The following is a 24,878-nucleotide window of genomic DNA, read 5'->3' as shown; positions in this document are numbered from 1 at the left end:
GTCAAAAGAAAAAGTAGAAGCACTTCAGATGAAGAATGAAGTACCAGCATTTCAGGAAGAAGGCACAGAACAGGCAATGCCACAGTTACATGAAAGGGGATCCTAAGTTTGGGCAAGAATGAAAAGCTTAGAATAGCTGGACACAGAGTAGTGGGAGGGATACTGGGAAGTAGGTGGGGGCAGAATGTGAAGGACCTTGGAAAGTTTTAAAAAAATATTGGAGGAAAATAGAAAAGATTAAAAATTACCTATACTCCCCATCCTTTATTAATGTTATAGAAAGTACGACACAATGGAAATTTCCTCTTTGCCCATCCAAAATCACCATACCAAGGAAACCTCTGCTAATAGTTTAATAAATGTCCTCCCTTTTTCCTAAATTTATGCAGGTATTTTTATGTATACAAATTTAAATCACATTTTAAAAGATCCTATACGTATTGACCTGCATTTTCCCCCCAGTTAGTAACATAGGAGATATGTTTACAGATCAATTTATATAGAACTATTTTGTTTTAATAGGCAATGAGGAACCAGTGAAGGACTCTAAATTTGGGGGTGAGTGGGTCAGATCTGTTTTATGTGGAGGCTGGATGAGAGAGAAGAGGCCAGGAAGCCCACTCAGGAAGGGTAAGGATGAGAACCCCACTGAAAAGGGCACAAGGATGAGATGTAAGAGAGGTTTCTGAGGTAAAACATGCAGGTTGCGGTGACCAGTGTCGGCTGGGTTGTGAGAAAGCCTTGGTGAAGTTTCATTTTGTTATACATAATAGAAGCTACTAGAAGTAGCTTCAGAAGAAACATTTTAAAAGGAGGATTCAAGGGCAAGAGCTACAACCAGGCCTGAGGGGGCTTGGAATCCAGAAATAGAAAACTATCATGGGTCGAGATCACTGTCTACTCTTTCTAGAGCAAGGGTTTCTCATTCCAGTTTCTCTCATCATCCTTCGTGTCTGCTTCTCCGTGCACTTGTGCCTAGCTGCACTTAGGAGGGTCTGCAGAGCACGCTGTACTACAGACAGATCAGGGGTGTGTGTGTGTGTGTGTGTGTGCACGTGTGCCCGTGTGTGTGTGCTTTCAGAATTCCCTCGGCAATTTCAACACAGAGCAAAGGTGAATAACCCATAGTAGTGGGACTTGTTCCGTGTCTCTGAGGCCCATTCCAAATTCCCAGGAAAGGTTGTGATTGGCCCAGCCAGGTCAGGTATTTGCTCTGGTCCAATCAACTGTGTTCATGGTGGAGCACCGGTCAGAATAACCAGGTTAAGTCAGTCAGGGACAAGGAAGTGGAGGGGGAGGCAGGAGAGCCCATGGCTTCCAGATTTTGTGGTTCCACACGACACAGGCAAATCAGATTTCACGTTTACCTCTTGCTCCTTCCCCTGGGGACAAAGCCTTTGCCTGAGTGGACGGAGTATTTTGTGTCACTGGCACGGGTGCCATTACGCCGTCTCTGCCTGAAAGGACAAAGGGAATAACTTAGTCCCTCGGCTTCTGCCGCTGGGGCTGCCGGGCCGCCCTCCTCCACAGGAGCAGCGCGGCCTGACTGCTCGGGGCTCAGGGCCGGCTGAGCAAGGCCCGGTGGCACAAAGTACGTCTCCCCGGAAGTAGAAGCGGAAGCAAACAGCTGTGAAATGATGCTTCATTGCAATCAGCTTCTTGCTTGTCATTAGGATGAATAACTGTAGGTAGACTGTGGCTTCATATTTCCCTCCGAGCCGGGAAAGAGCTGACCAGTGGGAGGCAAGCCTCTCGAGCCGGCAGCGGGCCGCGCCTTCCCCGCTATTTACCTGCGTCGTCAGGCCGCTCCTCCCACCCCGCTAAGCCTTCTCCCTGGATGGAGAACTCCTCACCCCCGCTTCCCCCTTCCTGGGAGGAAGGGGCACTTGGTGGCGTGTGAGGGAACTTCTTAGCCCAACCGCAAGTGATTTCTGTTTCCTGCTCCTCCAACTCCAAGTCACACTCCTCCCCGGGGGCGTGGGTCCTAAAATAATTACAAACCTCAAGACCAGCCCACGCACGGGTGGGTTTGAAGCCAGTAGCCTCTGTTTTTCTGTCCTGCAAGCTCTTACCTTGCCTTTTAATATCCTACTCTTGACTTTTCAACCGTGTTTCTATACTTCTGCCAACTCCGTAATTTATGGATGTGTTTGAGTGATTTTCTTCAGGTTTCATTTTACATCTCCGGAAAAGCTAAGGGGGTTATATTTTTATGCCAAGACAGAGGACTTGCTTGAGACTCAGCAGGCCTTAAGACAAGCCCCAGATCTGCTAATTACTAGTTTTGTAACCTCTGGCAGATGACTTCAGTTCCCTCCCCCATTCTCCCATGGCTATGTTTATACTTCTATTATTATATGTATCACTTCTCTGTGCTCCCTAGGAGATTCTGAACTTCTCAAGACTAAGCTTTTATCTGTCTGGGTAACAACCACAATAACTAGTACAGTGCCTGACACATAGCAGATGTCCAGAAAAACTCAAATGTAACCTCTAGAAGTCTATAAAATTGAGATAATTATACCAAATTATAAACATTAAATGAGGCAATTCATGTGATTTATAAACGATAAAGAATAATAATACATATGTCTAAAAGTTATAACAAAGCCATTATAAAATTTGTACAGCTTTTAAAAATATGCTTCTATCAAATTAGTCTTATTTCATATTTGAAAAGCTTAGGGTAAAGGATTGATGAGGAAAAGCTAAGATTTCTCATTTACAGTGACTTTATTAATCACATGACTTATTCTGTCTCTAGCATAAGCCTCTGTTCTCACATGTGGTGTTTTGTGTTTTGTTTTCTTTTGTTTTCATTCAGTGAGTTACGTTGTTTAATGGTTGATACATTTGGTATAAAGGATGATAACTCTAACCCAGGGTTTCTCAACCTCTGCACTATTGACATTTTGGGCCAAATAATTCTTTGTTGGGGGTTGGGAGCTGTTCTGTGCATTGTAGGATATTTAGCAGCACTGCAGCTCCCCTCAACCCACCAGATGCCAGTATCACCCTCCCCCCCCACCAAGGTAACACCCAAAAAAGTCAAATGTCCCCTGGAAGGAGAGAGGGGGCAAAATTGCCCCCATCCCTTCTATTGCTCTGAAGTTTTGACTCATGCTTTTTTTCTCTTGCATCTTTAAGTATTAACTTTCTCAATATTTGAAATGTATGAACTCATGTCTCTTAAGTGCTGCAGAATAAGACCAGTCTGAGTCCTACTCAAAGCATTTTTCACTGACTTGGATTTGAAGGTACTCATGTCCTTCAACACATTCGATTAGTCAGAGAGAATTTCCTAGCTTGCCAGAGAAATTCCCTCTTTCTCCCTTATTCTTCTTCCATACTCGGGGTTGGTACAGCCTTAATATCTATCCCTTACACCAAGACTTTGAAGACCAATCCTACAATTCCATCACCATTTCTTCTAAGAAGCAAGTAAGCTTCTTACCCCTAGGGCCTGTGATGGCCTGACTTCTCAGAGTTCCCCCAAGCAGACACATAATCAAGGCCCCTCTGTGAGCCTCACTGCACTAGAGGGACCCTAGGTCTATAGCATGTATACATTTAGCTGTGGACACTTTATATTACCACCAAGCACAAGTCTCTCCTAAGTGATCTGCACCTATCTTCCTTTTTACACATGTACCTTTGCTCCTCACCTCCCTCCCTTCCTCTGCATTTGGTGTCTTTGTGGACTTACCCCAATTCACAGGCAATGACGTAACTCTTCCATCCCCCCGATGGCTGGGGCCAGTGTCACAGTCCTCGCATTGCAGACAAGATGCTTGCTTTCCTCCCCATCTCCTGTCTACCCTCCTTTGAAGAGCACAGCCTATGGTTTTATCTGACATTCATTTTCTCCAAAGTGCAAAAGCTGTTCTTAATAGTCTCCACTTGTTTGCCTATGAACCTGATAAGCATGAATTTACCAAGTACAAATGCTCTGATCAGCTGTGATGCTGGCAGTCACTTAACAAATGCCTCTCTCCCACACAGAAAGGATGCTGTCTCATGAATTGAAAATGACCCTGCGTACCATGCACACAGTTTTCATTCCTCCTTGAGAAACCACGTTCTTGTGGACAAAAAAGAATGAGATGCTGTCATCTGATTGCATTATGCCTGTGTTGGATGCTCAGTATCTGGCACATAACAAGACTTTTACAGTTGTTTTTGGCAAGAGAGTTTGCTAACTCAAAATTATCTTTACAAAGTAGTATAACCAGCTAGTTTTAAAGTTAATTTGTGAAGATGAGTTGACATCTTAGAAGACAGGAGAGTAGCTAATTAGGAACTTATCTGAAGCGGAAATTTTGAAAGGTTGTTTATTGTATCCAATATGTCTCAAAATAATTCTCTACACATTGAAAACCACCATCAACACCACTGCTTTGAGCTCCTACTTAGTGCCTGGTGTACGTTATGTCATTTAAACCTCACAACAACCTGGTGAGGTTTTCTTGGAGATAGCTATCCCCATCTCACAGGTTAGGAAACTAAAACTCAGAGATGTCATGTGAACATGACCAAAGGCACACAGTCATTAAGTAGCGAACTTAGTATCCAATCCAAAGCCCAGCAAAGTGAGATGTTGGATATCACTATTCAGTATAGGGTTTTCTACAAAAGTCTGAAGCGGAGTAAAGAGCTTCTTGTCTAATCCCAACAAGTATCACACTAAGAAGTCCTAAAAACATCTCACAGAGTAGTATGAAAAAATAAAGATTAGGAATCAGATCTGGATCTTAATCCATACTTTCCTACTTTCTAGTGGAATCATCATGGACAATTGCTTTATCATTGCTGAGCATCAGTTTCCTCATCAAAAACAGAGATTAGGGGCTTCCCTGGTGGCGCAGCGGTTGAAAGTCCGCCTGCCGACGCAGGGGACACGGGTTCGTGCCCCTGTCCGGGAGGATCCCACATGCCGCGGAGCGGCTAGGCCCGTAAGCCGTGGCCACTGAGCCTGCGTGTCCGGAGCCTGTGCTCCGCAATGGGAGAGGCCGCAACAGTGAGAGGCACGCATAACGCAAAAAAAAAAAAAAAAACAGAGATTAAGGGTTTCCGTGGGTAATTATGTATTAACTCTTATGCTCTACAAAAATGTATTTTGACCATAGGTATTTCCCAGGAGCCTCATCACCAAATCACGGGAAGAACCTGGCTTCCCTACTCAAGTTGGACGGCCATTGCCAAGGCTGTCCAAAGGCGATGGTGTTCTCTTTCCCATAACATCAGTGATGACACAGGGAGAGTGAGCATGTCAGGCCACGGGGACTGCCTCTCTAATAGGCTGACCACATTTGGATCACAAACAGAGCCTCTTCTGAGCAACCACAAGGAGAAGCCAAGCAGACTCAAGGGCATGCCTCCAAGGGCTGGCCAGTGTCCACGGGCTTTAGAGCACTGTGGTTAGCCTCAGACTCTGTCAGAAGGGACAAGTCCCAGCTCCCAAGGTAGTCGCTTCCACAACAGTAAACCAAGATGAGTCATGTGAGGATGGAGAAACCTCTAGAGACAGCTTTCCATGTGAGGATCACTGTAAAGAATTAAAGCCGGAGACGGGAGAACTCTAAGAACCTGGGCGGCTGATGTTTCCATCTTAGTGAGTCAATATGTGAGACGTGGCAGGACATGAGCATGTGTGTGTACCTGTTCACACTCGTGTTCAATGAAGGAGAGCCTCTGTGTGTCCTTCTGCCTCCTCTTGGTTTGCCAGCTGCCACTCAACAGTATCCTTGTGGATTGGAGACTTACACAATATTATTACTTGAGGGACAGTCTGGTTCTTTTTAATATTACAAAATTGCTCTTTCAAAAGTTTGGACCAATTCATTTTCACTCTTGCAGAGTATAAGAGGGTCTATTTTCTTCACCAATTTCAACACTTGGTAATAGTAGTATTATTTCTACTTTTAAAGTAATACTGACACATGATGAAAATTACATTTAAATAGTATATAACACTGTGAAAAATCTCCTTCTCCCCCTCCTTACACTGTTCCACTCCCTATGCTAACCAACTTTAGCCAATTCTGATTTTAGTTATTCTGGTGGTCGCCACAAAATACTAAATAATATGCTTATGCCTCAGTTTCTTGATTTATCAGCTCTCTACAGTATCTACTGACTCCTGAACAGAGATCTGTGCTAACTTATCCTCTCACAGTCTCTTCTCACCTTCATAATTTTAGACAGTGTTCCCCTTGATTTGTCACTATGCAACGGAAGAAACAGTCCCTCTGCTCTTTCCCCCACCCTTTCTCCCCACATCCTTCACCTTCTGTCTTCTGCCATCACTGCCCCATTCCTTTTTACATTTATTGGGTTTGCAATAGTTATATTCTATTCTGAAACCAAAATTAAGCCTTTCATACTTTGTCTAAAAATTTATTCTAAAAATTGAAGATCAATAGGCAGCTTTAATAATTCTGTAAATATATTAAAATTATTTACTGAAGAATCAAGTAAGGAAGAAAATAATCCTGAACCACTGAAGAGAATGTTCAAAAGTCAAAATCAAATGAATCCCCTTTCCTTAACTTAATCAGTTTCTCACAACTATGCCTTAATATAGGTTGCTTCTTATTTGGATTAAGAGTTTCCCTCTGATTTTTGTTTTTCCTGGGGTTTCTATTTGCTTTTCTTTTTTAACTAATTGACAGTAGAAATATATATGCTCATTACCATATGATGATCATCCAATTTCTTAAAACATATCATTTTTGAATGGTTTAATGTTGCCTCATTGTCTTCCAGGTATGCACCACAGCTGCTGCCATGTTTTTTTTATTTTAATTGCACATTTATTTCTAATATGTTTTAATCCCATGACTTCCTCTCTGTTGTATTCCTCTTTCATCTTATTGGAGTGTACACACAAGTAATCTTTCAATGCTGTGGTCTGAATGTTTGTGTCTGCTCAAATTCATATGCTGAAATCCTAATGGGATCTTAGTTCCCCATCCAGGGATTAAACCCACGCCCTGTGCATTGGAAGGCAAAGTCTTAACCATTGGACTGCCAGGGAAGTCCCACTCATAACTCTTTATGAATTATTAATCCACAACAATAGAACTGTCTGTTTAAAAGTCTTGATAATCTTCTTTCTCCAACTTTCCCTTCTGCTCCTCCTTCCTCACTTCATTGAGAAATTCAGGGCGAAGAGGAAAGGCTGCACCACACTGTGTATTCTCTCCTTGAGTCAGGCTCCATCCTGCCACCTACTTGAATTGTGACCCTCACAATTTCTCTGCTCTCATAGTTGACCCACATGAGATCTGTGGTTGGAGCCACCTCTGTTTGCCCAGAACAATCCTCTGGAACATGGCGGGCTGGCAGCCCTGCCCGATATTCCACTTCCCAGCAGGACATAAATGTGAGATGGAAGGTTCTGTGAGTGGCAGCTGGTGGACACACTGGCAGGTACCAGTGCCCACTCTGTCAGCAGTCCAGGGGCTCTCACCTTGGCTTCTATAAGCTGAACTCTCTCCATCCCGTGCAGCTCAGAACCATACGCATGGCAGCTTATTTCAATAACTTGAGCACTCTTTGAACAAAGTATTTTACTTGGGGGCATGCATCAAACCCTTCCTGAAAATTAATCCTTGAAAAGTCACAATGATGCTGAGAAAACTTGAAGTCATACATGTGCCTCTTAGGAATTTTATTTTAAGTAAGACAAGGAGTTTTAGTACGTTCATGCAGCAAACTGGGAAGATCTGGGGAATTCAGAGCTCATGTTCCCCCACCCCCAGCCTGGCAGGGGCCACTGGAGATGTGAGTCTATTTATGGCAGAAAGCCATATGTGCAGAAAGAGCTTGAGAATGACTCTTCTCCCATTTACTGCAGAGGTACACGAACTTCTGAATTTAGGAGGAAGAAAGAGCAACAGGAGGGAGTGGCTTTTAATGAAGGATGAAGGGTGCCTTCTCTCAAAACTTCTAGAAAGCCACATTGTATCTTAAACCATAGTGTCACAGAAAGAAATGCTACCTAACGAGACTCAAAGAATGGGACTCAAACAGGAAAATCCCTATGAAACCATGGGTCCCTGCAAGGGATCCTCTTTTGCAAGCCCCAAAGGCAAAGGACTCTGCACACAATGGATATTTGTTTGTCTGCTGGGGCCGACATAACAGAACACACAGGCTGGGAGGCTTAACAGCAGACATTTATTTGTCCCAGTTCTGGAGGATCGAAATCCAAAATGAAGGTGCTAGCACGATTTATTTTTGGTGAGGGCTCTCTTCCTGGCTTGCAGAACTTCTTCGTGTGTCTTCATACGACCTTTTCTCTGTATGTATATGTGGAGAAAAAGAAATCTCTCGTGTCTCTTCCTTTTCTTATAAGAATACCAGTCCTGGGCTTCCCTGGTGGCGCAGTGGCTAAGAATCCGCGTGCCAATGCAGGAGATACAGGTTTGAGCCCTGGTCCGGGAAGATCTCAACAAAGCCCGTGCGCCACAACTACTGAGCCTGTGCTCTACAGCCCGTGCTCCGCAGCAAGAGAAGCCACCGCAATGAGAAGCCCGCGCACTGCAATGAAGAGTAGCCCCCCGCTCACCACAACCAGAGAAAGCCTGCACGCAGCAACAAAGACCCAACACAACCAAAAATAAATAAATAAATTTATTTTTTAAAAAAAGAATACCAGTCCTATCTGATTAAGGTCCCACCTTTATGACCTCTTTTAACCTTAATTATTTCCTTATAAGCTCTTATCTCCAAATACAGTCACGTTGGGGGTTATTTAACATACAAATTTGGGCAAGGACCACAATTTAACTCACAACCATATTGAATAAACACCTATGGTTAATTAATTAACTAATGATCTACCTGCCTGCCTTCTCAGATATGTGGAGCCCCTCCTTTTACCCACATCCTTCTTAGTCTTCCTCAAGGCAAATGCCATTGCCAATATGCTGGCACTACCCAGGTCATCAAGGGTGTAGTTTTTACAATGTCCCTATGAGGTGACAGGGCCTCGTTCATCCATTAATCAACAAACATCCACATGTCCACGACCAGACACCTCCATCCCCACCCTGCCTGCACGCTGGGTTCTCCTGGCCCCTTCTCTCTATTTCTGTCCCTCTGACACTCTCTCTGTAGCCCATGGAGTGTGAGAGCCTGAGACCTGTATTCACTATTAGGGGGAAATAGGAGACCCCACTTCAGTCTAGCTTTAGACCTCTGCTCTGAGGGGAGGGGAGTGCGGGTGGGAGAGAGTAGAGTGAGTCTTGTGCAGCGCCCACAAAAACTAGCAGTACTTTCTTTCCCATTTGCTATCATCCCCCCCACCCCTCTATCACACACACACACACACACCAAGAAAGGCATCACTGACAAGGAGAATATGGACATTCCCAGGACCTCTGCCAAAATGTCATCAAAATCTAATCTACATCTTTAATGAGGACCATGTGTTTGTTGTTCTAAAAGTCTGCGTGTTCCATCATATAAACTCAAGGAAGCTCTGGTTTCAAGCTATAAATATATTTGCTCACCGCCCGAGCATGTATCGGAATGACTGTGCTACATGAACAGACCAGAGCCGTACAAGAATGATCCCCCCGAGCATACGTGACCTAGAGTGATTCCTCAAGATGTCATTTCCCTTCTCGAGTAGTCCCAGGTCATGTGTTGTATTCAGGGCTGTCCTCGCATTCTCCTGACTCCCTAGGACATCGCAGCTCAACATCTTTCTACGTTCACTGTCCAGGGGACCTATCTAGCTTGTTCATTTCCTCCCTAAATCTTTTGACTGTCCAGAATATCCCTAACAAACACATTTACAGTTTGCAAAGTCTTTTCACATGTCATCATTTAATTCTCACAGATACTCTGTGAGGTGACGGAGACTCAGTCACTCATTCATTCAACAAGCACTGACGGAGGGTTCGGCACCATGCCAGGCACTGGGGAGACTGGGGTGGCTGAGGCATACTGCTCACACAAGAGGAGCTCACAGACCCCTGGGGGAAATAGGCAGCACCACTCAGTATGCTAGCTGTCTGGGAGGAGGTGCCTCAAGACAGTGCATTCTAACTCAGGTGGACCAGGGAGGCTTCCTGAGGGAGAATACGGATCTCACTCCTGATTGGGGGGGAGCGGATAAGGGTTGGGCAGGAAAAGAAGGGGGCCAAAGGAATGCCAGGCAAGGGAGCAGGACATTCAAGTTATCAAAGAGCAAGTCTGGCCCATTTGTGGCATTCTGAGTAGTTGAATGTAGTTTGAGATAGAATGTAAAATGGGGTAGGGAAGGTGGGCAGGGAAGGAATCAAGAGAGGAACTCAGGGGCCAGATCACAGGGGACTATATTTCAGGACATGTTAAGGAGTTTGGATTTCTACCCTAAGGGGAATAAACAGGTAATCACTAAGGGTGTGAAGTAAAAGAGGCACATGATGAGATTTGCAGTTTAGAAAAAGTAATTGGGCAGTGGCCAGACTGAGGGTGAGGCAGGAGGTTACTGACATGGTCTGGGAGAGACAGACGCTGAGATTTCAATTCAGAGCAGTGGCAGTGGGGCTGGGGAGGAGGGATGGATTCAAGAGATATTTAAGGGTATAGGATAGGGAGGGTAGGAGGGAGATGCAAGAGGGAGGGGATATGGGGATATATGTATACATATAGCTGATCCACTTTGTTATACAGCAGAAACTAACACACCATTGTAAAGCAATTATACTCCAATAAAGATGTTTAAAAGAAAAAAGAGAGATTTAAGAGGACTATACAGGACTTGTGACTGGATGAATGTGGGAGGTCTGGGAGAAGCTAAGGCAAACATCCAGCCTTCTCTGGGGGCCTATCGGTGGGAGACACTGTCCTTCACCTAAGTGTGACTAGGAGGGGGGTGCAGGTGTGGAACGAAAGGTGAGCAGATAGATTGATGCTAAACTCCAGGGGCCTGTGAATCCCAAATAGAGACGTTCAGGGAAGTTTGGATTCAGGCCTCATGAATTCAGAGGAGGGGTCTGGCTTGCAGATCTGGATTTGGGAGATATTGGCCTATTAGCAGTAGCTGCTATAACAGGAGTATGTGAGGTCACCCAGGGGCTGGATGCAGAAGCCTGCTGTCATTTTTTCGCCAGAGCTGCTCCAGGTTTTGCTCAAAACCCACCAAGCCCCACCTTTAGCAGGAGTTAACATAAGTCTTTAAGTTAAAGGGTCCAGAGATTTAAGAAAAAGGAAGCTACAAAACAAACAAACAAAAAGAAAACAGACGGCACCAGCTGGGACCAAGATGGCGACAAATCTGACCTCCAACAGACCTTGAGTCTTATTGCACACTGATTTACTACATTAGCATATTAAATGACACACCTGCCGGTGGCCAAGACCAGACATTAAGAAAAGAATAAAAGGGGGTGGCACCCTGCTTCCTGGGAAAAAGCCCTGTCCCTTCCCCGGTAGACTAATGCACAGGCCTCCCCAACATTAGCCTCACTCCTCCTCTCTGTAAATTAAATCCCTCTCACCACACGGGTGAGAAGTTGATCTGGGTACTTAGGTCCCGCTTCTCCATTCTTTGGCCACTGAATGAAGTCTGTGCTGTCTTGATCTCAGCTTAGGTCGTTATTCGGCTGCTCGAACCCGAAAGGAAAAAGAAGCCTCCCCTACCCAGGCAGAGAGCCTTGGCCAGGCTAGGGCCTGAGTAGGGTCCATAAGACTGAATTTGGTAACAGTCTGACAAATGAGGAAACTGAGGTTGGCCCAAGATCTCTCAGTGCGTACATGGTATCGCTGGGCCTGCAGCCAAGTCTTTTGACTCCAGGCCCAGCACGCTTCCTGCCACTCCGAAGCCTCTGAGGGAGGCCTGGAAATGAGCACAGGCTGCCCCTGGGGCCGGCAGGTTTTACTTCTGTGGTTTTCCTGCTTCATCCGTAGGAAGCAGCCCTAAGCAGCAGCCCCAGGTGGGAGAAGTCTTCGCGATGCTGCTTTCAGGAGACTGGGAAGCTAGTCCAAATCCTCGTCCCATTCATACTCTTGTATACGGTAAGGCAGAAAATGCACACATTAGTCATTATGTTCACACTCTCATTTGATTCTTACATCTGCCCTGTAGGGCCCCTGTCTGCCCTGTCTCCTTCCCTAGACTCTGCCCCATCAGGTCCTTTGCTTCTCCTTCCTTCTCCATCAAAATTTGCTTGTCTTAGATCCCATTCTGTCTCCACCTAGAATCTAGGTTCTCAGCTAGCCTATGTGATCAAGCCATTCTTGCTAAGACGGGTACTAATAGGTTAGTGAGATATCCATCCCATGGTACTCGCTCCTTTTAACCAGAATTTCTGGAGACATGTAAGTAGCATTATTAAAGGCAAGAATTTCAAGCAACTTGGCAGATTATTGAGGAAGGGGCAGGAGTGTGAGCAGGAGAGGAAGCAGGGAGAAAGCTGGGAGCTAGATCACCATGGGTATATTTCATAGGAAGGCCACTTTATCTTTGGACAGTTCAGGCTGGAGTGGCAGTTTTGCTACCACTGAGTCTAAGCGCCTCCCTAACTTTAGCTAATGGGTGTGAGGTGACCCTCTGCAGTCACACAGAATATGTTCCTGCCTGTTCCAAGTGGCAGATGTTTGACTGTCTGAACACCTGGGTCTGCTATCATGCAGATCAGACTGGTAAAAACTAAAGAAATTTCAATAAAGTATAGACTTTAGTTAATAATATTTTTAAATTAATGGAACAAAAAGAAAAACAATGGGAAGAAAACCACTGAAACCCAAAGCTGGTTCATTGAGAAGATCAATAAAATTGAAAAAACTCTAACCAGACTGATAAGGATAAAAGAAGACACAAATTGTCAATGGTACAAATGAGAGAGCAGTATAACTACAGATTCTATAGATATTTAAAAAAATAAGAGCACATGAACATTATGCCAATAAATTCAACAACGTCTATGAAATAGACAAATACTTTGAAAGACACACACTACTAAGTCTCACTCAAGAAAATATAGATAACTGCTATATCTATTAAAGAAATAAAATTTATACTCGAAAACCTTGCCATAAAAAACAAAACACAACCAAAAAAACCCAGAAAAACAAAAACCCTTCAGGAAGAGATGGTTTTACTGGACATTCTACCAAATAGTTAAGGAAGAAATAATACCAATTCTACACAAACTCTTCCAGAAAATTGAAGAGGGAAATCTTCCCAACTCATTCTATTAGGCCACCACTACTTTGTTATAAAAACTAAACAGATTTTAAAAGAAAACTACAGATCAATAACCCTCATAGTCATAGATGCAAAAATTAGTAACAAGTATTTAACAAGTCAAAACCTAGAATATATTGGAAAAAAATCTACTATGACCAAATGGAGTTTACCTCAGGAATACAGGATGGTTTACTATTTGAATACTAATTAGTGTAATTCTTCATATTAACAGACTCCAAAAGAAAAACTATGATCAACTCAATAACTTCTCAGTAATAAGATAAACAATGTCTGAGGATCTAATGTATAACATGGTGACTATAGTTGATAACACTGTATTGTATAATTGAAACTTGCTTAGAACTTAAATGTTCTCACCAATGCCAACAACAAAAAAAAGATAAATTATAAAAAGATAAATATGTGAGGTGACGGATGTGTTAATTAGCTTAATGCAAGAATCCTTTCACAATGTATACATATAGCAAATCATTACAATGTACACTTTAAATAGCTTACAATTTTATTTGTCAACTTTACCTCAATAAAACTGAAACAAAAAGGATAAAAAGAAACAACAGAGTGAATGGTTAAACAAACTATGGTGTATCCATAGGGTAGAACACTACTTAGTAATAAAACAGAATGAACTATTGATATACTCAGCTTATATAAATCTCCAAGAAATTATGCTGTGTGAAAAAAAAAGCCAGTCTCAAAGATTATATACTGTGTGATTCCATACATATGATATTCTTGAAATGAGAAAACTATAGAAATGAAGAACAAATTAGTGGTTGCCAGGGATCAGAGATGAGTTGTGAGGCAGGAGGTAGATATGCCTATAAAAGGGCAACAGAGAGATCCTTACGGTGATGGAATGGTGATGGAATGATTCTATATCTTGACTGTATTGAGGTCAATATCCTGACTGTGATATTGTACTACAGATGTTACCATTGGGAGAAACTGGATAAAGGATACACTGGGTTTCTCTGTATTATTTCTTACAACTGCAGATGAACCTACAACTATCTCAAAATGAAAAGTTTGATTTAGAAACAAAACATTTGGGCTTCCCTGGTGGCGCAGTTGTTGAGAGTCCGCCTGCCGATGCAGGGGACATGGGTTCGTGCCCCGGTCCGGGAAGATCCCACATGCCGCGGAGCGGCTGGGCCCGTGAGCCATGGCCGCTGGGCCTGTGTGTCCAGAGCCTGTGCTCCGCAGTGGGAGAGGCCACAACAGTGAGAGGCCCGCGTGCCGCAAAAAAAAAAAGGAAACAAAACATTTAAAAATCTGTTTATGTACAATGAAGAATTAGGTATTAAAATGAAAATCAATATTATTTATAATAACATTAAAAATGTTAAACACTTTGAGATAGACCTGACAAAAGCTGGGTAAGACACACAAAGAAAACTATAAAACACTGCTTATAAAAATTAAAGAAGATCTAAATAAAGACAGATAAACTGTGTTCATAGATTGGTAGACTCAGTGTTGTTAATTCATTAATCTTCCTCAAATTTATCTATAGATTCAATGCAATCCTAATCAAAATCTCAGCAGGCACTTTTTAGAAAATCACGGACTGATTTAAAAATCCATGTGGAAATGTGATGGTCCTTATATTAGTTTGCTAGGGCTGCCATAATAAATACCACAGACTAGGTGGCTTAAATAAGAGAAATTTATTTTTTCACAGTTCTGGAGGCAGGGTTGTTTCTTCTGGGGTCTCTCTCCTTGGCCTGTAGAAGATGGCCATGTTCCCCCTATGTGTTCACAGGGTCTTCCCTCTATTTATACCTGTGTTCTTCTCTTCTTATAAGAACATCAGTCACAGTGGATTAGGGCCAACCCATATGACCTCATTTTACCTTAATCACTTCTTTAAAGGCCCTACTTCCAAATACACTCATATTCTGAGATACTTGGGGTTAGGATTTCAACATATGAGTTTTGTTGGGGACATAATCCTCTAAACACTCAGCCCATGACAGACCTAAATAAACTAAAACAGATCAACTCTGAAGAAGAAAATCAAAGTTGGAGAACTTACACTACCTGACTTTAAGACATTACAAAGCTGCGGTATCCAAGACAGTGTGGTATTGGTGTAAAGATAGCCAACTCGATCAAAGGAGCAGCACAGAAAGTTCAGAAATGGACTCACATGTAATGGTCAGTTGATTTTCAACAGAAGTGTAACATAAAGACAATTCATGGAGAAAAGATAGTCTTTTCTACAAATGGTGCCAGAACAAATTGGTTATACATACACACCCAAAAAACTGAACTTCAATACATAACTTTTACAACTAACCAAAATTAACTTAAAGCGGATCATAAGTCTAAATGAAAAACCTGAAACTGTAAAACTTCTAGAAAAAAAATTAGGGGAGAAAACCTTTGTGACCTTTGGTTGGGCAGAAGTTTCTTATAACATCAAAAGTGTGATCCATGAAAGAAAAACCAAATAATCGAAACTTAAAACTTAGAACTCTTAAAAGACAAAATTAGGAGCTCTTCAAAAGATACTGTTAAGAAAATGAAAAGATAAGCCACAGGCTGGAAGAAAATATTTGCCAATCCCATATCTGATAAAGGACTTGTATCTACACTATATAAGGAATTCTCAAAACTCAATTAAAGGCAGACAACACAATTTTTAAAAATCAGCAAAAGATTTTAACAGGAACTTCACCAAAAAAAAACACCCAACAACAACACAGATGACAAACATATGAAAAGACATTCAACATAATGAGTCATTAGGGAAATGCAAAGTAAAACCACAATGAGATATCACTATAAACCTACTAGCACGTTTACGGTTAAAAGGACTGATCAGGGGCTTCCCGGGGCTTCCCTGGTGGCGCAGTGGTTGAGAGTCCGCTTGCCGATGCAGAGGACGCGGGTTCGTGCCCCGGTCCAGGAAGATCCCACATGCCGTGGAGCGGCTGGGCCCGATGAGCCATGGCCGCTGAGCCTGCACGTCCGGAGCCTGCGCTCCGCAACGGGAGAGGCCACAGCAGTGAGAGGCCCGCGTACCGCAAAAAAAAAAAAAAAAAAAAAAAAGGACTGATCAAATGTTGGCAAGAATGTAGAAGAGCTAGAACTCTCATATACTGCTGGTGAAATGTAAAATGGTACAACCATTTCAGAAAATAGTTTGGAAGTTTCTTATAAAGTTAAATGTATAACTACCATATTCTCCAGTCACTCTCTTCCTAGATGTTTACCCAAGATAAATGAAAGTATATGCCCATAAGAGACTTGTGCACAAACATACACAGCAGTTTTATTTTTAATAGCCAAAACCTGGGAACAATCTGAGTCCATCAGCAGGTGAATGCGTAAACATATTGCGGTATATCCACACAACTAAATACTACTCAGCAATAAAAAGGAATGAACTATTGATAAGTGCAACAGCATGATGAATCTCAAAATCATTATAAAAAGAAAGTAAAAGAAGCTAGACGAGAAAGAGCTGGAATTTGTATTAAATTCTTGGAAATACAACTAATCTATAGTAACTGAGAGCAGATTGGTTGTTTCCTGGGGACAGAGCAGAAGGAAGGGCAGGGCAGGAGGGAGAGGTGACAAAGGGGCATGGAAAAAGTTTGGGGCACGATGGATACGTTCATTGTCTTGATTTTGGTGGTAGTTTCACAGGCATATACACATTAAAACTTGTCAAATTGTATACTGTAAATATATATAGTTTATTGTATGCCAATTATATATTTTTTAAAAACCCTTTTAAAAAATATACACACTCCCAAGACCCAGAATCAGAATCTTCAGGGGTGAGACACAGGAATCTAATATACGACGTGGATTTGAAACCACTGAGATTGGATACCATAGGAGGTAAGCAAACAGAATCGAAACAAATAGGAGGGACTAGAGCGTAATGAGACGTGATGGTACAGGCCTTGAAATCCCTGCTAAAAAGTTTGATGGTGACTTGCAACACAAATACGTATGATTTCTGAGAAGGGAAGTGACATAATCAAAACAAAGCTGCCATAAACTTGAAGCTTGAAGAAGGTTCGGAAGTGGTGGTTCCTGCGTGTTCACGGAACAGTGATGACTGGTTGATCCCTTGTGAGTTTCAAGAATGCCAAAGGCTGGCTGGTCAATGTTTTCTTTGTCACCTTAATAGATAATTTATTTGCATAATATGATTCTATAACTCTGAATGGTGACTTTTCTAAATAATTTTGTTAGATGTTCTTTATGTTGGTTAATATATTCCTGGTCTCTACATTTCAAATATTCTGCCACATACGCAGAGAAGATTTGAGGTTTTATCCTGTCATGATTTTTAAAGAGATGTTAGGAGGTGACTGTCTGGCCCATGACCCCTTCCCTGAGAACTGCCACCCTGTCCACAGCAATGCACACTTTTCAGCAGCTATGCTTGTGCTGTAGGACCTTGCTCATCAGGCTGGGCCAGAGACGACAGGCAGTTGAAACTGGGATAGAAAGACAAGATCTGGCTGTCTCTGGCCCCCTGCACTGAGCACAAACCATTTGGGTGCTGTGGGGTGGCTGAAACAGTCAAGGTCAGCCTGCAGAGAGAAATGGCAGCTGACTGAGAGAGAGGCAGAAGCAGGGAACAAAGCAGGGCTCTCAGGACTCAGTAAGTCTCAGTCACTTTCTGTCTTGGGTGACCCGAGATGCCCCCATAACCTACCAATACACCCTTTTTTCTGGCAAAGCTGTTTTAAGTGGCATTCTGTTACCAATCACCTCTAGAGATTTGTCCTTGATAGTTCTACAACCCAAACCCACTTATTCCTGCTACATTCAGTATGCTTATTTTAAATTAACAAAGGAATTTAGCACAGCTATTTCCAGTGGTGAATCCATGTCCATGCTTTGTGCAACAGTGATGCTGACGTTTCTGGGTTAGGAGGAAACAACTGACCAAGGAGGGACTGAGCTGGGTTTTTAGTAAGGGGGATGGAAGGAGGCATATCTCCCCATCTCCAGGCAGTGATGCAAGATTGGAGCTCACAGTAAAATGTCTCCTGCTGTTGGGTCCCCACTTGAAAATTCTTTCTTACCTCTCCTCCACATTCTTCAGACCTTAACTTGACCCATTTTCTGAAGAGATCAGGGAACAGTTGTCATTGGTCTCTTTCACACTCTCATTAAGGTGCTGGTCAACCTTCTTTCTGAGCTAAACAACCCCATTTCCCTCATCTTCACCACCTGTCATCCAGGTTGTTATCCTATTCCCTCTTCCATTCCCAGTTGTTCCCACCCTGCCCAATTCCCACACTGGAGTTGGATGTAGATAAGTGTAGATAAATCTTCTCTTTCCACCTCGCAAGTGTTTTCCTTAGTCTCTTTTCTTCCCTCCCTTCCATTCTGTCTGGCACTTCCAAAGTTCAGGGCCTCAACGACTCTGACCTGCATTTTGTAGCTAATACCTCTGCTCTCTCCTGTCTTCCTGCATCCTGCATAGAACGGCCGACAGACTCCCTCCTTGACCAATTCCTTTTTCTAAGACCTAGCCATGATCATACCGCTCTTTTTCTTGACTGCCTTCCCTCCCTCCTTGCATATGAAAGAAAGCACAAACTCTGTAGTCTCACACCCAGTCCACATCTTCCACTAGCTGGCCCAACTGATCTCCCATGAAACTGCCTTTGGGCTTCCTATGGTCCAATAAAGCATGACGATTGCCTGACATGATGCCCTGAACCTGTATACATTTTATAGCTTCCTCACGCCCTCTGCCCAAACTTTCTTTCCCTTTCTCAGCTTTTCAAAGTCCTACTTATTCTATTTTTCTTCCAAAGCCTAACTCAATGTGCCTTCCTTTGCGATCCTCCCCAGTCAGAAGGTATCACTCTGTGCTTAACGGTCACACGGTTTATACTTCTGTTTATAGTTTAGAAAACTCTTTAAGATTCAACTCGTAGTTCTTGAATATGGACCTGTCCTCCAGCTAGAAAGCAATCTCTTTGTGGACAAAGCTGGATCTTACCCCTTCCAGGCCCCTAAGTCAATGCAGGGCATGCAGTGTGTGATCTGTGAAGGAATATAAGTCGATCAAGTTTGCAAAAATATGTGCCCACAGGCAAGCAGTGGGCCCACAAGTTTCGTCTGGTCACGTGACCACTGTCTCAGAAGATGCATGAGCTCAAATGACTCAGCAAAAATTTACTGACAGGAAATAAGAGTTTCAGAAGCAGACTCTATTAATACTGATCTAAAACACATGTGTCTGGAGCCCCAGCTCAGGTTTTCCATAACACATGCCAAGGGTCTGCAGCCTGATACTGTGCCCCAGAGGGGCTGATGAACAACAGGCTCCCTCCCTGCAGAGCTTTGAGCCTGCACACAGAGTTGTGCCTCCCTTATCCAAAAAATCCATCTGCCTGGATTTTCCAGATCGTGGAAATTTGTCCCTATAGACACCCAAACTTTTCAAATTAAAATTCATTTTGATAAAGATTTTCCAAAAGGAAGAGCATAATCCCACTTTCCCCCCTTCTTAAGCTTTCATGAATGTTATTTGATCACTTCTGGCTAGCTCTGGGTTGACATCAGATCTATCAGTTACTATTTTCCCCACATGATTGCCCCACCAACTACTGCCGTTATACCATCAGATAATAATACATACAACAGCAGCAGCAGCTACCATTTATGAGCACTTCCCACGTGCACAGTACACTGAGAGGCACTCCACTACAGCCCTAAGAGGTAGATGTTATTTTTAGGTGTGAAAAACTGAAGAGCAGGGAGGTTAAGTCACTTACCCATGGTTACACGGCGAGTGACATGATGGAGACAGGCCCTAATCCAGGTGGTCGGCTCCAGAGCCCGCACGTGGCAAACCCTTACTCTGCTGCTTCCCTCGACACGAGTTGGCCAGAAATAACGTGACTGACTTGTCTGGGGCTCTCCTGGTTTTAGAACTGAAAACCCTCCATCCGGGAAAGACCACAATAGTTGGTCACCCTCACTTGAGAGCAAGAAAACCCTCACCATAACACTTGGCTCTTGGAGACCGGATGTTCTGCTGTCAGTGGTCCATCCCTAGCTGCTGAGGGCATGGAAAGAACCATTAACCAAGGAAGTCAAACCACTAGGGCCAGACAGACACAGCGGCTCCCAAGACAGTAATAACGTCACTCTCCTTGAAAGCAGATTTTGTTCAACACAGTGAAGGTTAGAAAATTCTATGAATAAAAATCATATAGTTCTTTCTTCACATTCAAAACAAGAGAATGGCTACTTACACTTATTGTGGGCAATTCTCTAAGCTAGACTGTTTATGAGGTATGTTAAAGAGCTTATCGTTTAGGCAATAAAAGCTTTTTTAAAACCCTCATTTCCAGGAAACAGCATCTTAGAAGCCATGAATTATTTAGCTTCACAGGTCAGCTGACGGAAATGTGACTCCAGTCTTGACCTGTGGACCCAAGCAGGGGGAGGCTGAGGCCGGCCTGCAGTTGTGCCCCGCTGCCTGCGTGGGGGCATCACAAAACTGAATGCTTCATTGAGAAGACCCTTCCTTGCAACAAGGAACCTCTCACTTCCACTGAAAAGCTGTAAGTGAAAGCCCGAGGTAACTGACTTCACATTTCTAGTTTATTCCACTTGGGTTTTAGTACTCCTTCAAAACCAGTATCCTAGGCAATGTCCCTACCGCTCCTGGGGCCTCCTCCTTAATCTGCCTGGTCCACCGGCCTGAGAAAAGTGGATAGGCTTTGTGACCACCTTTTCCTCAAAGGCCCTTTCCCAATATTTTGTGGCTGGGAAAGCTGAGGTCAACAGCAATCCGCCCTCCAGAATGCTGGGGTTGCTGTATTTGGAGGGTGTTGCCTCCACAGAATTCTAAGTGCTCCTTTGAGAGTCCGAGGTTAACTTCCAGGCAAAACAAAGTGGAGTAGCTTTCTGCCCTGTTTCTTGCATCTGCACAAGCCGGGACATTATCTTGGCAGGAAGACTTAATATTTTAGGGAAAGAGAAGAGGCAGAGGAAAGCTGACCACCCTAATGGCAAGATTGGTGCTGCCCTCTCTCCTGGAGCCCCTCGGCTTGTCTTGAACTTGCTATGCAGCAGTGTCCAGCAGGGACTGGACACAGAGCCATGCCCTTGAGCCTCCCCAGAGGGATTCCCAAGCTCCAAGCAGGCAGTGGGTGTTTGGTGGGGGAGCTGGGTTTACTCTTCAATGAGCTAAATGACTCCTTTAGGAATTAGAAACCAAATAGTTTGAGGCTGCCAGAAAAGATGACAAATTTGCTTTTCCTTAACGAAACAAGAAACTGTTCCTTGGAAAATTATAAAGGCATTTTTAAAGGACATTAGGGTTCATATTTCTGTTCATTTTATTTTAAATTTTCTTCTTAAATTTAACTTAATTTAGCTATTTAGGAAATTGCTTATTAAAACCAAAAGATCAAGATGTTTTTCTCCCTTACAGCCAAATGTGGTCTGTTTTCCTTCATGGGAAGAAGTTTTCTTTCATAGCATCTTCAGGAGGGACGTGGTCACCTCTCCTCGGTGATCTAGTGCTGCTTTGGCTCAATCTCCATAAATACTATTATTTAGTTTGTGCTTTTCCCAACTTCCACCTACCTGGCCCACTTATGGGCTTTTAAATCTTCCAGGAAATTTCTGTAAATTGCCACTGACACAATGTTGAGAGCCTGTACAAACACCTTTGTACTGTGGCGGGATTCTAGGTGGACTCAGCTATGGCCCAGAGCAAAAAATTAGACCCTGAAACACACTGCAGAAGTCTGTCTTCCCCAAGAGTGCCCCAACTTATGTTTGTTCAATGACCTCAGTGTCCAAATAGAAAAACCTGCTCAGACCATCTGATTTATGGGACTATAGGAAGAACATGCTAACCAAAGAGGATAGACTCAGAAATGGTAAGGCGTTTTCAAAGTAATAAAATCTGATTTCAAACTAATGAGATCAGAGTAAGCTATAATTTCAGATATTTGTGCAAGGTGTTAAGCCCCAAAGTATTGATGACATCTTGAAATTAAAAAAAAAAATACTGAAGTTGTGGCCCCTTCCAAATGCATGTACAGAGAAAAAGCTATAAAACCCTTCTTCTTTGGCCTTTACGTTCAGTTTAAGGCAAGTTAGACACAGTTATGCTCATCATTCAGATTCCGTATTCTCAAATTTGCGTACTCGCTAAAATTTATTTGTAATCGCAAAATGAATACTCTCTGTCCTTCCGCGGTCATTAGCAGACACGCGCAGAGGAGAAGAAAAGCTGAGTCACCCAATGCACGTATCTCTAGCTGAGGTCTGAGCAAGGAGAGGGGTACAGAACAGGGGGCTGCTCTACGCTCTCTTACTGTAAACAAGCCTTCTTTTCACAGTCTATTTAGTGTCACGTTTTTCACGTTTTCGTGCCTTTTTTTGGTGATTCCATTGTTTAAGGTAACTCCCAAGCCCGTGCTGAAGTGCCGTCTAGTGTTCCTAATCAGAAGACAGGCTGTGATGGAGAAAATATGTTAGATAAGCTTTGTTCAGGCATGAGGTATAGTGCTGTTGTTGACCATGAGCTTAATATTAATGAATCAGCAGTATATCGTAAATAAGGTGTCTTTAAACAGAAACACAGAATAGATGGCTATATATTGCTTGGATGACGAAACTTGTGATCAGAGGCTCGCAGGAATCTAACCCTGTATTTCTACCAGGAGTGATGTTTCAGTATTCACTAATTCGATGTTCACAACAACTTTATAGAACATAACTGCCACGAATAATGAGAATCGACTAATTCCTCGAGCTTATAACTGCCCTTTTAAGGGAATTTAACTTATATAGTATCCCTTTGTTGCTAATGTCTGTTCACCCTCACTTATTAGGTATCTACTGTGTGGAGAACATCATGACAGGACCTTAGAGGGTCCAGAGATGACCAAAGCTAACATCTCTGCCCTCCAGAAGATTCTGATCCAGCAGAAGAGAGAAGAATTTGGATTGATGGAGCCTAACAGCCTGAGTTAGGAATACAAACACCTTTTCAGGTGCTTCCCATCACGGAATCACAATCTTCAAAACTGAAAAATCTGGTTCATGGCCCCCTCCTTCAGCACTTTTCTCACCCGGCTTCCAGGACGCCACACTACATCTCTGGCCTATCCCTATCAGTCTCATTTGCCCCACTTTTCCTTCACTGCTAAATGTCGGGTGTCCTAGAACTCGATTCTTGGATCACATTCTTTTCTGTCTACACTCACTTCTTTGGTCATATTATCTGGCTTTCTGATTTTAAATATTAACTATACATTGGTGACACCCCCTGACCTCTAAATTCACATATCCACCTACCTGCCTGACTTCTCCATTTGGAAGTCCAAGGGGCATGTCAAACAAACTTATCTCAAACTCCTGATATCAGCTCCTGATCTCAAAGCACCCCAACCTGCTACTTCTATAGTTTTCTTTATGTCAAATAAATGGCCACTCCATCCGTGGCGAAATTTATTTTCCAAAACCAAATCCGGTGACAATATATCTACTCCTGCGTGCTCTTGCTACTCCCCCATCAAGAGAGGGAGTCTGTTTCCCTCTGTCTGACTCTTGGCAGAACTTTGTAACCGCCTTGATGCAATAAATGTGGCAGAAGTGACACAGATTTCCATGGCGAGGTCATAAAAGTTGATACAGCTTCTACCTGGCTTGCTCTCTTTTTGGGGGACACTCACCCTTGGACCTTTGCGACCCAGCCACTATGTTGTGAGGAAGCCAAGCAGCCACATGGAAAGGCCACACAGGGATGACCCAACCTCGGCTCACAGCCAGCATCAATCACTGCACATGGGACCAAGCAAACTTTCAGATGATTTCAGCCCCCAACTTCAAGCTGCCTCAAGTGAGCAGAGACAAACTGTTGCCTCAGAGCCCAGGTCAAATTGCAGATTTGGGAGCAAAATTAATGTCGCTATTGTTTATTCCACTAAGATTGGCTTGTTACGCAGCCATAGAAACCTAAAACACTGTTCTTCACGCTGCCCAGTCCCGAACCCTTGGAGTCACCCTTGCCACCTCTCTGTCTCTTGTAGCCCACTTCCAATCTGTCAAAAAATTCTAACAAAGCATGTCCAGAATCTGACCTCTTCTTACCACCTCCATTGCTATCAAATTTTCACCATCGTTCCTCATATGAGTTATTTCAAGAGCTTCCCAACTAGTCACGCTGCTTCCACGCCTGCCCCTCTTCAATCTAATCCTCGACACAGCAGCTAAAGTGATCCTGTTAAAGTGTGTCAGATCACATTAACTCTCTAATCAAAAGCTCAGATGGCTTCCCATATCACTATACAATTTGCTGCCCCCTCCATAACCTTTCTGTCCTCATTTCCTACGGTCCTCAGTCCCCGGGTCCCACTGGCTCCTCCATGCTCCTAACACACACACGTCTGTTCCCACATGGGCCTTTGCACTTGCTTCACTTCCTCACCTCCTTCAAGTCTTTACTCAAATGTCACTTTTAGAGGGGAGGACTTCCCCCGCCACTCTATCCTCCTTCCCTGCTTTATTTTTCTCCATCGTACTCCTCGCCACTCACATCAGTTTAATTATTCATCTGGTTTCTCACTTGCCACCACATTCCACCACCACCCTCACACACAGAGACCCACAGAACACAGAGGAGACTGTTAGCTCCACGGTGACAGGAATTTTT

General features: G+C 43.3%; 1 pseudogene; it reads right to left on the bottom strand.

Moving 5' to 3' along the window:
* The window catches only part of LOC101270914 (phosphoglycerate kinase 1-like), a 70,218-nt pseudogene that overhangs the window by 31,156 nt on the left and 14,184 nt on the right, over nucleotides 1-24,878 (bottom strand).

Source organism: Orcinus orca, chromosome 1 (genome assembly GCF_937001465.1).
Source record: "Orcinus orca chromosome 1, mOrcOrc1.1, whole genome shotgun sequence".
In the NCBI taxonomy this organism is placed as follows: Eukaryota; Metazoa; Chordata; class Mammalia; order Artiodactyla; family Delphinidae; genus Orcinus; species Orcinus orca.
The sequence above is the reverse complement of the archived record's forward strand: the minus strand, read 5'-3'. Positions and strand labels throughout refer to the sequence as shown.